The following is a 12,948-nucleotide window of genomic DNA, read 5'->3' on the forward strand; positions in this document are numbered from 1 at the left end:
GTTCCATTTCGCTAGCAGATTCTTTCGTCATGCGTTTCAAAGTAATTAAAGAATGTAACGCTGCATTAATTAATAGCCGTTTGTTTTCATAAAATGATATTAAAGAATCCCACGCTTTTTTAAAGTTATCTGCTGTGAGCGAAGTATTTTTTAAAAGATGTGCTGCAGATCCGATGAGACTTGTTTTTAAATATTGCAGTTTCTCAACTGAAGTTATTGTTGGATTTGTTATTACAAGAGAGCTGAATAAATCTTTAAATGATAGCCAATCTGCAGGTGAACCGTTGAATTTTGGAATATCAATTCGAGGCAATCGTGCATGATGAAAAAATGTTGGAATATTTGAAGTTGAATTTTGAGAATTAGACGAATTAGATTCCATTGTTGATGTCTTCTTAGTAATTTCGTTTTCAGTATCAAGAAAAGAATTAATTTTTTCCACTGCCTCGAGGTAACATTCATGTGTCATTGAAAAAAGATTATCCGAAAAATATAAATGATTATGTATGGTTAATCGATCATTGGGACTTAGCTGAGTTATAGATATTCCAATTGCTTCATGAACTAGTGAGAATTTTTCCCAATTTTCTTTAAGGGACGTTAAACGAGCTTGTACTCTTTGAGGTGAAATGTTTGATTCTCCAACTTTAGTAAAATTATCGACAGCATTTGCAATTAAATCCATGAGTGCGAGCTGTTGCTCAATCTTGTTTTGAATGTGACTGATTCTCATTTTTGTCGCTCTTTATATATCCGGCTCGAAGGACCAAAAATTGTATAAATTTAAACCTAAATGAAATCGGAATAACGAATAGAAAATAATTTTGACTTTATTTTAAAAACAACATAATTAAAATTTTAAATATTTATTTTATATAATGTTAATATAATCAAAAGAAGAAAAAAAGTAATTAAATTACTAAAAATAGAACTGAAAAGATTTTAATGAATATAAATTATTAATTTTTTGAAACATTTAATAACTATAAATTTTATAATAAAAGAGTAAAATATTATTTTAAAATAGATATTGAGTTATTTCTGGAAAAAACCATTCTCTAAGGTTAGAAAAGAATAACCAGAACCTTAGAGAAGAATATTTTACTATGGTTTTTGAATGAAGATTGTTTTATTAAGAAAGAAGAAATTTTTCTGGAATGTTCATCAGATCGATTCTTTAGGCTAGAAAACATACCAAAGCCTAAGAATGAAAATACTCTCTGATCGGAGAACGAAATAATTCTACCAACTCTTATTATAATGAAGTATTGAATTTATAAATACTTGATTATTGAAGAATTTTGATATGATCCTTTAATCTGAATGTCGACTGTGAGAGAATGTATCTTTTGAACTCTGTATGTTTGAGATATTGAAATTCAGCGCTGAATCACTCCAATCTTTTGAAAATAACTCCAATTGCGCTGAATCACTCCAATCTTTTGAATATAACTCCAATCGTTTTTGAGATTTCCTTAATCTTTTGAATCCCTTTGAATATTCAGAAAATATGTCTCTTCGAGAAAAAACAGATAACCGAACAAAACACACCGAATATAATGAACCCAGTCATAATTAAGAAAAGAAAGAATACATAAACTGAATTTGCAACGAATTATAAACATTACTTTAAATTATATAATGCGTATTAATAATTTATAACTATATATTTGAATAAACATTTTGTACATTTTAAACAATATTATTGTGTACTTTATCTGTCTACTTGTGTATATGTATTCTCATTATTGATCTCGTCTGTTTTTGTTAACTATTTTGTTGATAGATTTAATTTTTTATCAGCTTTTACCAATTTTTTATTTTGAAAAATTTTGTTTGTTAAATACGCAAGTTTGGATACTCATAAGATTTTCATGCACTTAAGGTATATCTTTTTATCTTTTGTTTAGAAAAGTTTATATGGATACATTTTTTTTTTTTAAATATATTTTCCAGTATATTTTTTTATGATATATAATTATTATATTACAATATATGTTTGTCACTTACCTTGTGTTTACATAAGTGTTGATACTCGTCCAAAATGCATTATGGGGAACTATAAGTTCTAGATTACGCCACATAATGAATCCTATTATAATAATATAAACTGTATAATTACACATAAATATGTATAATTATGTATATTTTAAATAATTTTAACACATGGTGTTCCTATAAATTCATGAGCAGCTTATAGTAGTTAAAGAAGAACTAATTTTAAATTAAAAAAGCTTGTTTTCATTGCAGCAAAATTAAAATAAGAAAAATTAAATGTAAAATTTAAATTTTAAAATTTTTTCTTATATATTTATGATTAGCAATTTAACTATTGTTTATTTATATTATTTACAAATTTTTTATATAAATATATATATGTATATATTTTAAAGTAATCAAATTATAATTTAGATATATATATATACATACCTGAAATACGATAAGGAGTAAACGATTTAACTTTAAATATACCAGGAATAAATATATTATAAATATCGTAAAGAAATTTAATGTCTTGATGACGAGATTCATGTTGAATTTGAACTATGAACAAGTCCATTATCCGGGAATTTGGAAAAGTCTAAAGAAAAACAAGCTTGCATTAAAAATATGCACTAATATATGCAATATTATTTGTTATATCTAAAAAAAACATTTATATTTTATATAATATAACTCAGAGTATACCTTATTAATGAAGTTATAACCAAAGTTGAAAAGCCCCATACCAGAAAATTTTAGCTCTCTCTATTTTATTTGTAGTATAAATTGTAGAATCTAAATTTAAATAAATAATTGAATAAATGTGAGACATATACAAATATATACGAAACACTTAAATGGAAGATTTGAAACATGAAATTTTGCGGGAATAATTTACCTGCTCTTGTAAGTCTTCTTCGGGATTTTTAGAGAATAGTTTGTAAAGAATTGCTATTGTTTCATTTGCCTAAAATTATATTGATACAAAATGGAAATTTACAATCCCGAAAAATTTACACAGTATGATCAAGTAATTTGGATGAAAAATGTTTAACAGCAGCTTTATTGGCTATTATATTTTTTACTTTTGCAAAATTTATATCGTTTAGTCTTTATTATGTTAATTATAGTTGACAATTATTTCATTTTGTTACCTTATTGCAGATAGTTTGACATATCAGATTTAATGCAAGAAATTTCGCGTTATGTACGATAATCCATATACAGGTAAATAAGTTATCAAGAGTTTGTCCAATTGCAATATCTGTATTCCTATCAATATATGATCTGTGAATATGACGACACACATCCACGAATAATACAAAGTAACATCCCATTTGTAGCGTCATCGATATGCTGAATATTTTGTTCAGCTCGCGTGATATGAGGCATAATTGTAGATGGACGTGTCTGAAATCGAATCATAAAAGATTGCTCTAATTAAAATGAATCACGGATATGTATGTACAGGAATGATTAGAAAATTAAAATATTAATTAAAATATTCATTTTAATTAATATTTAATGTATATAATAATTATTTGACAAATTATCTTAACATCAACACATACTGCTTATATTTCTTGATTTCTATTCTTTGCTCGTCAATTAATTGTAAAGTTAATTTATTCCGCCCTTTTGTACGCTCATCTTCTAACATATCATGAATATGCTCGTTGATCCGTTGAAATCTGGATCCAATGTATCTGAAGTTAATGAAGAACTAAAGCTGGAAAAAATTCGATATCTAGCTATGATCTTAAATCTAAAAAATTAGAATATTTGATATGTGTGTATATGTATGTATATATATTTGTTTTTTATTGTATTAATAAATCGTGTAAATAATCTAAATTAAAAATATTAAATTTGATATAAAACTATATTTTTTTCTATATATCTCTCTAAATATATCTCATATATTTAATATTTTAATATATGAGATATTTTAATATATATTTTAATATCTTTTATGTTTACTTATATACACAAAACATAATGTTATTATTCTTTAAAAAAAATCACATATTTTTTAAATGAATATTATTAAAAGATTAAATTTAAACTTAAACGTCACATATAGTATTAAAAAATCTTTTATTTACATATCAAATTGTCTAAAAAAAATCTAGATCTCAATTTTTTATATTGTAGATATATTTCAAAAATATTTTTGTTACACATTGTCTGTAAAATAACTTTGTGAAGCACGCATATACTGACCTCAGGATAGTTATCCAAATCAAAATATTGAGAGTATTGACATGAATTAAATGATTTGCCACAAATGGAACACAGATACGAGTGAAACTGAAATATTCGTAGTTCAACCACAAACTGTCAGACGCATTTATGAGAAAAATCAATGCAATCCATCCAATTATTATTCCAATTACCCAATTGTATAGCCGTCGATATTCTTTCGGCGTTCCGAGCATTTCCAATGTATCATCCACGATGGAAAGTTTTCGTAAACATATTTTTAATTCCTTTGACAAAACATCGACTGATTACATAATATATCAGAAAGCTATTGATAATGTGTTATAAATATATTTTTCCCAAAAGGAATTATTAATATTATTAGTCTTTAAAATATAAACTAAGCTCATTTAAAAATATATCAATATAATATAAATATGTAATAAATGCACACATACACACACAAATATGTAATAATATTTCTAAATATTCTATTTGCAAATGAATAATATAATACAAGTATAAGAAAATTCTTAAAAATTTTAATTTTCTTTAAATGTGAAAATTAGTTCTTTTAATTAAAATATATTTAAATATACAAGATTTAAGATTTGACAAATATGAAATAATGAATTTTTACCTTAAAATAAAAGAGACTGACAAGCATCGACACAATTGCGGTGATTATTATTATTATATTGAACCAAGATATGAATAGGTACGCGGTGTAACTAGTGGAAACTAGATAGTAAAAAAGATACGCGTAAAGACTCCACGTGATCAAGAAATATGAATAAGTAAAATATGGCCTGGGTTGTCCAAGAGGATATTCGAAGACGCTCAAGCCGCAGAATGAGCCGACAATCAATAGTGGTGACAGAGCTGCCTGTATTGTTTTCGTCATAGTTTTCGAATCACCTGTCACAAATTTGAATTACATTTTGCTATGCGAGATATGAATACGTTTTGACAATTTTTGCGAAAATCCAAAAGCTCTTATTCTTACACACTTTTTTCGTAGATCTTCTCGGAAACTTTGTGGGTTTTATACTGCGAGAGTAATTGCCATTTAACTAACGAGTATATCGAACGACGCAATAAATTATTGGACAATCTAGATTAGATAGCCATTTCCTTGAGGTATTGTTATCTATACGCATTTAATTTTACAAAGCATAAATTCTTATGATATTGCATCTCTGTAGCAAACAAATTTTAAGTGAATTAAATGAATTGAGTAAAGTATGAACTGCTCTTTTTGCGAGGAGAGTGGAAAGCAAAATTAAAGGTGTTATCTAACTTTTTATAGAGTTCTTGAAAAATAATGAAGATATAATATATTAAAATAATTTTCATATATATTTTATTATTTTTAAATAATTTTTATATATTGTATATTATAATATAATAATATATATATATATATATATATATATATATATATATATATACCTCATCGTAATTTAAACGCGTAAGAATCTCTATTTTATATTTTATTATATGCAGAATAGAATATATATATATATTTTTTTTTTTTCTTAAAAGAATATAAATGTGACAGATAATGTTAACTTACCTTTATACTTTACCTTTGTGTTTGCTTAATCCTCAGCACTGCTAGGTGAAATGTTATAATACTAATTAAGCTCACCCATTTGTATTATAATGACTAAAAGACTTGCAACTGACGCATAGAACATGTGCTCTTATTTTACATGAAACACAAAACCAGTCTTATTAAATATATTAAAATATAAACAGAAAATTTTGTATAATGATAAAAAAACAGAACGCAATTAACTAATAAAAAATTATATTAGTATTTATATTAGTATTAATCTGTAAAGAAAAGTTCGTAAGTAAAATATTTTTAATTTTATCCTTTATGTTAATTTATACTTTGACAAAAAATGTGGATTATATATTATATACCTTACAAATGAAATCATAACAGAAAGTTTCATGTCAGAAAACTTATATAAACACATATATCTATCGAAAATATGATTTGAGACGCCATTTGTAACATCATCTGTATACTGAATACTTTGTTCAGTTGTATGATATGAGTCAAATGAAATGCCTATAATAAAAAAGAGATATAAAAATCCCATATAAAAACTGTCGTATAATAAAAAATATAAGCACAGATAAATCAAATTATCAAAGAATATAGGATAAATATGTGCTCCATCGAATCGTTGGCTTTTGTTGTTGCCTAGGGTAGAAACCCTAATGAAGGATGTGACAAAAAGAGGATGCAAGGCTTATTGGCCGGTCATAATTATCCCTATCGTCATAAACACACACTGACTCTCTGTTCTCACTTGCAGGGCATATCATGATTGCATCAACGAAAATGACAGTGGATCTCCTTATAGATAATTTTAGAATACATTTCTTAGAGCACTCATTTATATAATATTAAAATGAACGATCTATTGAGAAGAAATGTGAAAAGAATTGATTCATCATTAAACCTTGCGTGTAGCGAAACATTAAAATGATGCTGTTAATTTATTTTTCTTATATAAATGTGTTTTCTTATATGATACAATGTTGTAAAAATCAACATTGAATGCATTTATATTTTATTAACTTAAAATTCGATTAAACATATACTCGAATATCAATTAAATATGTATTTTGATAGAGAAACAGTTTTACTTTCTGATTTTATCTTGGACTTTGACATTTCCACAGATATAATTTATATTATAGAATCTTACTAAAAAAAATCATAAGTTGTTTCAAATCAATGATATGTTTTACGCGTTATCTTATTGTTAGCATTACGTATAAAAAATAACATAGTGATGCTAGGTATGTAGAAGATGAGATGCCATTTGATTTATTTGTGTTCCAAACAACAGATTTAATTCGCGAGAAATGCGACACAATTCTAAATGAAGATACTTTTCGATAATATTTTATGTTATTAAAACACATTTATAATTATTCTTACATATTGGAAGAAATGACAAATAATAATTATTATAATTAATTATTGACTTTTTTTAGAAACAGAATTTTATCAAGTTTTATTACAAAATTAGCATTAGTGATTTCTTCAAATATGTGTATTGATTTACACTGTAATCCATAATGTTCGCTTGTAATTGCCACTAAAGTATATCAATGAACGGTAATTAGCGGTTTCTTCCACGTATATATAATACTTCAGTTTGTGCTTATCTGATACTACAGTAGGCATCGCATATATGCTCATGTTAAATCAATTAATTAAATTTTATCAAATTTTGTACCAATTTATCTGCATTATTAAAAAAGTCACAGATGTAGAATATATAGTAAAATCTTTGATTTACATTTAGAAATTTTTATAAATATATAATTTTTTCATTTGGAAAAGTTGTATTTTAAAATAATACATAAGAAGAAGCTAAATATTAAATTCACGAATATATTAATGCACCATAATTTAGTATATGAATTGTTACTACATAATATGTAAGTTTCTTTTATTTTCAACCATATTGTATCATAAACATTTACACTGAGACTGTATGCGATTATTCGTTTTGATTACATGCGTATACATTTTTCGATATATCTTTGGTATATTCATCTTTTCAAAGTATTATCCTGCAAAGTATCATCAGCTGCAAATTTGTATTATGCATATTTCAAATCTTTAAAACAAAATATTTTGCGTACACATTTTCATTTCCGCAATGATTGTAATAATGCTATATTTAAATAAAGGTAACAAGAACGTAATAAGAAGAAAATGCAAGATCTGTTAAATGGTCATCATTATTGTACGCTTGAACTACTGACTGTCTGTTCAAACTCATTTATTGAACGCGTTACGATTTCGTCGATTCGAATAAATCTTTATCACAATAATATATATTTCTCTTACAACATTTACTTATATTAAAACTATTTTTTTAAACATATACATAATTATTTTTAATTGTTTTTTATATTCAAAAAAATTCTTTAAAAAAAAAGTAAGTAATTGGAAAATGTGTAAATACTTACATAATACTTACAATTAATTTAAAAGATTTAGAAGCGAATAAATAAATATATTATGTTTTATTATATCTGCATAGACTGAAACATATTTCTGTTTTTCTGCTACAAAATGTAGCAGATATGAAGAATACATCATAATTTATTCATATTTATTTTTATAATCTGTATTACTTAACTTGTGGAATTGATAGGTGGAGTATAGTGATTCAAATTTGGTAGATGCATCTGTATTATAATCACTAAGACGGTCGCCACTGACACGTAAAACTAAAAAAATATCCTTTTATTTTACACGACAAAAATAATTGTTGAACCGTATAAATTAAATTCTTATTTAAAAAGAGAGTTTTAAATAAGAAATAAAATAAGAATGAAAAACATATATACAAACTAAAAAAGTAGCAATTAAGCAACAAATCCAAATACTACGTTCTTATTTACACACTTGTCTCGTTTGAAAAGTATCGAATATAATATTTTTTTGTTTTATCTTACGTTAATTTAAAGTTTGCAAAAATGACATACCTTACGAATAAAGTCATAACCAAAGTAGAAAAGTCCCATACCAGACAATTTTAGCTCCCTTTGCTTTATTTGTAGTATAAATTGCAAAATCTGAGTTTAAACAAATAATCAGATAAATATAAAATATATCATATGTGTGACATAGTTTTCATAATCAGATACTATATAAAATTATGTAGTAAAATAATTTATCTGCTCGCCTAAATCTTTGTCAGAATTATCATTGGATAATTTATAAAGAATCGCTATTGCCTTGTTCGCCTGAAATTATATTAATACAAAATTAACAATCGCAATTATCATCAAACAATTTACAGAAAATAAATAAGACTAAGCAATTTGGATGAAAACTGCAACGCGAATTATATTTGTTAATGTTTTTTATTGTTTGCACCGCTTATAATTGTTATCTGATAATTATATTAATTAAAGTTAATTGATAATTATTTAATTTTCCGTTACCTTATCACAAAGCATCTGACAGATATAATTCAATGCGAGAAATCTCATGTTATGTATAATACCAAAAATAAAAATGAAAGAATTATCTATAGCTTGTCCAATTTCAATAGCTGTGCTTCTGTCTATATATGATTTATAAATTTGGCGAGACAAGTCCACGCAAGTGAAGAAATGACACGCAGTTTGTAGTGTCATTTGTACATTAAACACTTTGTTTAGTTCACGTGATATGAGGCATAGCTGTAGATTGTAGATGAATGTGCCTATATAATCAAATCATAAAAAATGCCATAAGTAAAGCAAGTTATGAATATATAAAAAAAAAGAGAAAAGCAAAAAATAACTATGGTCATAAGGCACAATTAAAGCTTTAATTAAAAAAAAATCAGGTTTTGTATAGAATTGAATTATTAAAAAAATACTGTCGAGCGAATTTAAAAAGTTTTACATTATAATCCACATATTCTGCTTGCATTCCTTGGCTTCTGTTCTTCGCTGATCAAGTAGGATTAAGTCACTCCTTTTATTGCTATGCTTTGCGTCTTTTTCAAACAGATCACGAATGTATTTATTAATTCGTTGAAATCTGGAACCTGTGTATCTGAATTTAATGAAAAACAAGAACTGGAAGAGAATCCGATGTTTAATTATAATTCTAGACTAAAATCAAGATATTACAATATATATTTTGGTTACAAGCATTGAAAATGATCTAAATTAAATTATATAAAATTTTGTTTCTGTTTTATTTATTATTGATATACTTTTTTATTAACTAGAACAACACAACCATTCTTCGGTTTTATGTTTAAAAAAATTATATTAAAAAAAAGTAATATAAAGTTTGTTTCAACTCGTTTAATATTTTTTCACAGAAATTAGCTGCTTGAAGCGTTAATTTGCTAATTAAATTTTAAAATAATAATATGTTAAAAAATTAAAATAGTAATATATTGTAAATAATATGTTATAATATTTCATTCTTGATTAATATTTTTTGACAGAAATCAGCTGATAACTGTCAAAAATATTAATCGAGTTTAAAGTTATAACATATTATTTAAAACATATATTATATTGTTTTAATTTTTATAACATATTATTATTTTAAAAAGTAATTAACAAATTAACGCTTTAATCAGCTGATTTCTGTTAATAATATTAATAAAGCGAAAATTTACTAATAAATATTCTAAGTTTACATATTTATATTTATATTGTGTATGTTATAATGCAAAATAATAATATTATTTTAATATTCTAATATATGTATGTATTTTATTTGTTACAGGTAGCATTGCGATACACAGTCACGCGTCGTGTCGGGAGTGCCGTGTAAAGTGTCGGATAATCGTAATTATTCGTATTTTCGCGAGTGTCGTGAGTGCTACGAAGGAGCAATGACGGTCAAAGAGAGGAGGAGGAGGCCCAGGGAGGCATCGGGCGACAGCGGAGCAACTGTGAGGTATGCGAAATAAAAATATTTTTTCTAAACTGCATTGTTTATGAGATATTCGACACACATATATGTATCTACATAATTTGAATATTTTGTTTACAGATCAATGTGTGCTGTGTACCACTCCGCTATTGTACGTGTATCGGTGAGTGAGAAATTGTTTATTTTATAGCATATATTTTATAGCTTTACAGTATACATACCCTAGCATAATTCCACACATCAAAGCGTTGAAGGTATTAGCGTGCATTAAATGATTTCCTATAAATGGTACACAAATACGAATAATGCTGAAATATTCGTAATTCAACCATACACTGTCAGATACATCTATGAAAAGAGCTAGTAAAATCCATCCGATTATTATTCCAATTACCCAATTATGCAGCTGTCGATATTCTTTTGATATTCCAAATATTTCCAATGTGTCATCCACAATGGAAAGTTGTCGCAAACACATTTTCAATTTCTTAAAAAAATAGTATCAACTAGTTACACGATATTAGAGAGAAATTGTTGATGCGTTATTAGAATATGTATTTGGGAAGAAATTATCGATGTAATATTATTGTAATTAATATTATTAATTTTTGACCCATATTAATACTTAATATAAATGAATAATAATACAAGAGAGAGCATCGAGAAACTTATCTATTCAAATGTTTTTTAAGTATTAAAATTTTATAGCCATAAAAAATTCGAGATTAATTTTTTTGAAACAATATAATTCTAAATTTGTGTGTATAATTTATATATAATTTATATAATTCTAAATTATACATACCTTACAATGAAACAAGGAGACAAATATCATCACAATTACGATGAGATTTGTTATTACACCCAACCAAGTTATATACAAGAATGAAGTATAACTAATGTAAATTAGGTAATAAGAAAGATATGCATAAAGGCTCCATATGATCAATACGAGTAGGCAAGACAGGTATGGTCTGGGTTGTCCAAGGGGATATTCGAAAAAGTTCAAACCATAAAACGAAGAGATGATCAATAATGGTGACAGCGCTATCTGGATCGTCTTCGGCATGTTACTTGAATTATTCATGATAAATTTAAATTATGTTTTGCTAAGCAAAATAGAAACACTTTGCTACATTTCTACAAAAATTTTGAAAATAACACTTTCACTTTTTTTCATAAACCCTTCGCGGAAACCTTGCGCGAATTACATTGCAGGATACGTTGAAATTTCTATTAGACCAGACAATATCGAACGACAGAATAAACAGATAGTTTAGATTAGATCGCCTTTTCCTTCCGGACTTGTTATCTGTACATACCTATATTAATTTTCTACAGAGCAGAAATGACCAAGCAACTATTCTCGTAACATTATGTTTTTATGCTGCACATAAATTCAATATCTCGAATGAGATATAAATTAGTCTTTTAAATTGAATAGATGAAGCGCGAAGATGTATATCAAAGCAATTTAATTTATTTTACAATATTTGAGAGAATAAATATTTAATCTGTGTAATATTATGATATATATGTATAATATGATATAATGACATGTTCTGTACCATATTTATTTTTTGCAAAATATATTATCACATCAAATTAAAAAAAGTTATCTTTATATTATATAAAGATAAATGCAATCAAAATATAATAATACTTTTCTTTATTGCAATTGTAAGAGAAAATTTTTCGTCTTGTATAATTTCTTTGTTATAAAGTCACTATATTTCTTTTCATAATTCGAGAAAAATGCTTCTCGTAAAATAGAAACTAAGATTATTTTTTAAAATTGATAAATAAATTTTTATTTTATTTCTTATATATAAAACTTATATTTTCTTGAAAAAAGTGTGCATATAGATACAATGTATACAAGAACACAGAAGGTTTTTACAGTTTATTCTTATATATGTTGCATAACTTTTTTATTAATTAACTTTTATCGATTACATAATCATCATATGATAATAAGTTATAGGAAGTTATATGCATTTGTATTATAATCACCAACACGGCTGCCGTGTAGAACTGAAAAGTATGTTTTTCTTTTATATAACAGAAACGAGTTTTTTTCCAATCGCATAAATTGAATAGAAGATCTAAGATATGCAATATAATGATAAAAAATATATATTGCGTTTTTTTAAACATACAAAAGTTAAAATACATTTTTTAACATTACTTAACTATTTTTGTCATCTAAGAAATAATAAACGCAATATTTTGTCTTTCATTAAATTTGTCGTATTAATTTATATTTTTATAATATGTAAAACATACCTTACGTATGAAATCGTAACCGAAATAGAAAAGTCCCATACCAT

At 25.5% G+C, this 12,948-nt stretch overlaps 1 pseudogene; it reads right to left on the reverse strand.

Annotated features, from left to right (window-relative positions):
- Positions 1–8,361: 8,361 nt before the first annotated feature.
- LOC145947143 (uncharacterized) lies at positions 8,362–12,003 on the reverse strand (annotated as a pseudogene).
- Between the last annotated feature and the right edge of the window lie 945 nt (positions 12,004–12,948).

Source organism: Prenolepis imparis, unplaced genomic scaffold (genome assembly GCF_030444845.1).
Source record: "Prenolepis imparis isolate NDT839.2.m4 unplaced genomic scaffold, iyPreImpa1.0 SCAF_47, whole genome shotgun sequence".
Taxonomy (NCBI): Eukaryota; Metazoa; Arthropoda; class Insecta; order Hymenoptera; family Formicidae; genus Prenolepis; species Prenolepis imparis.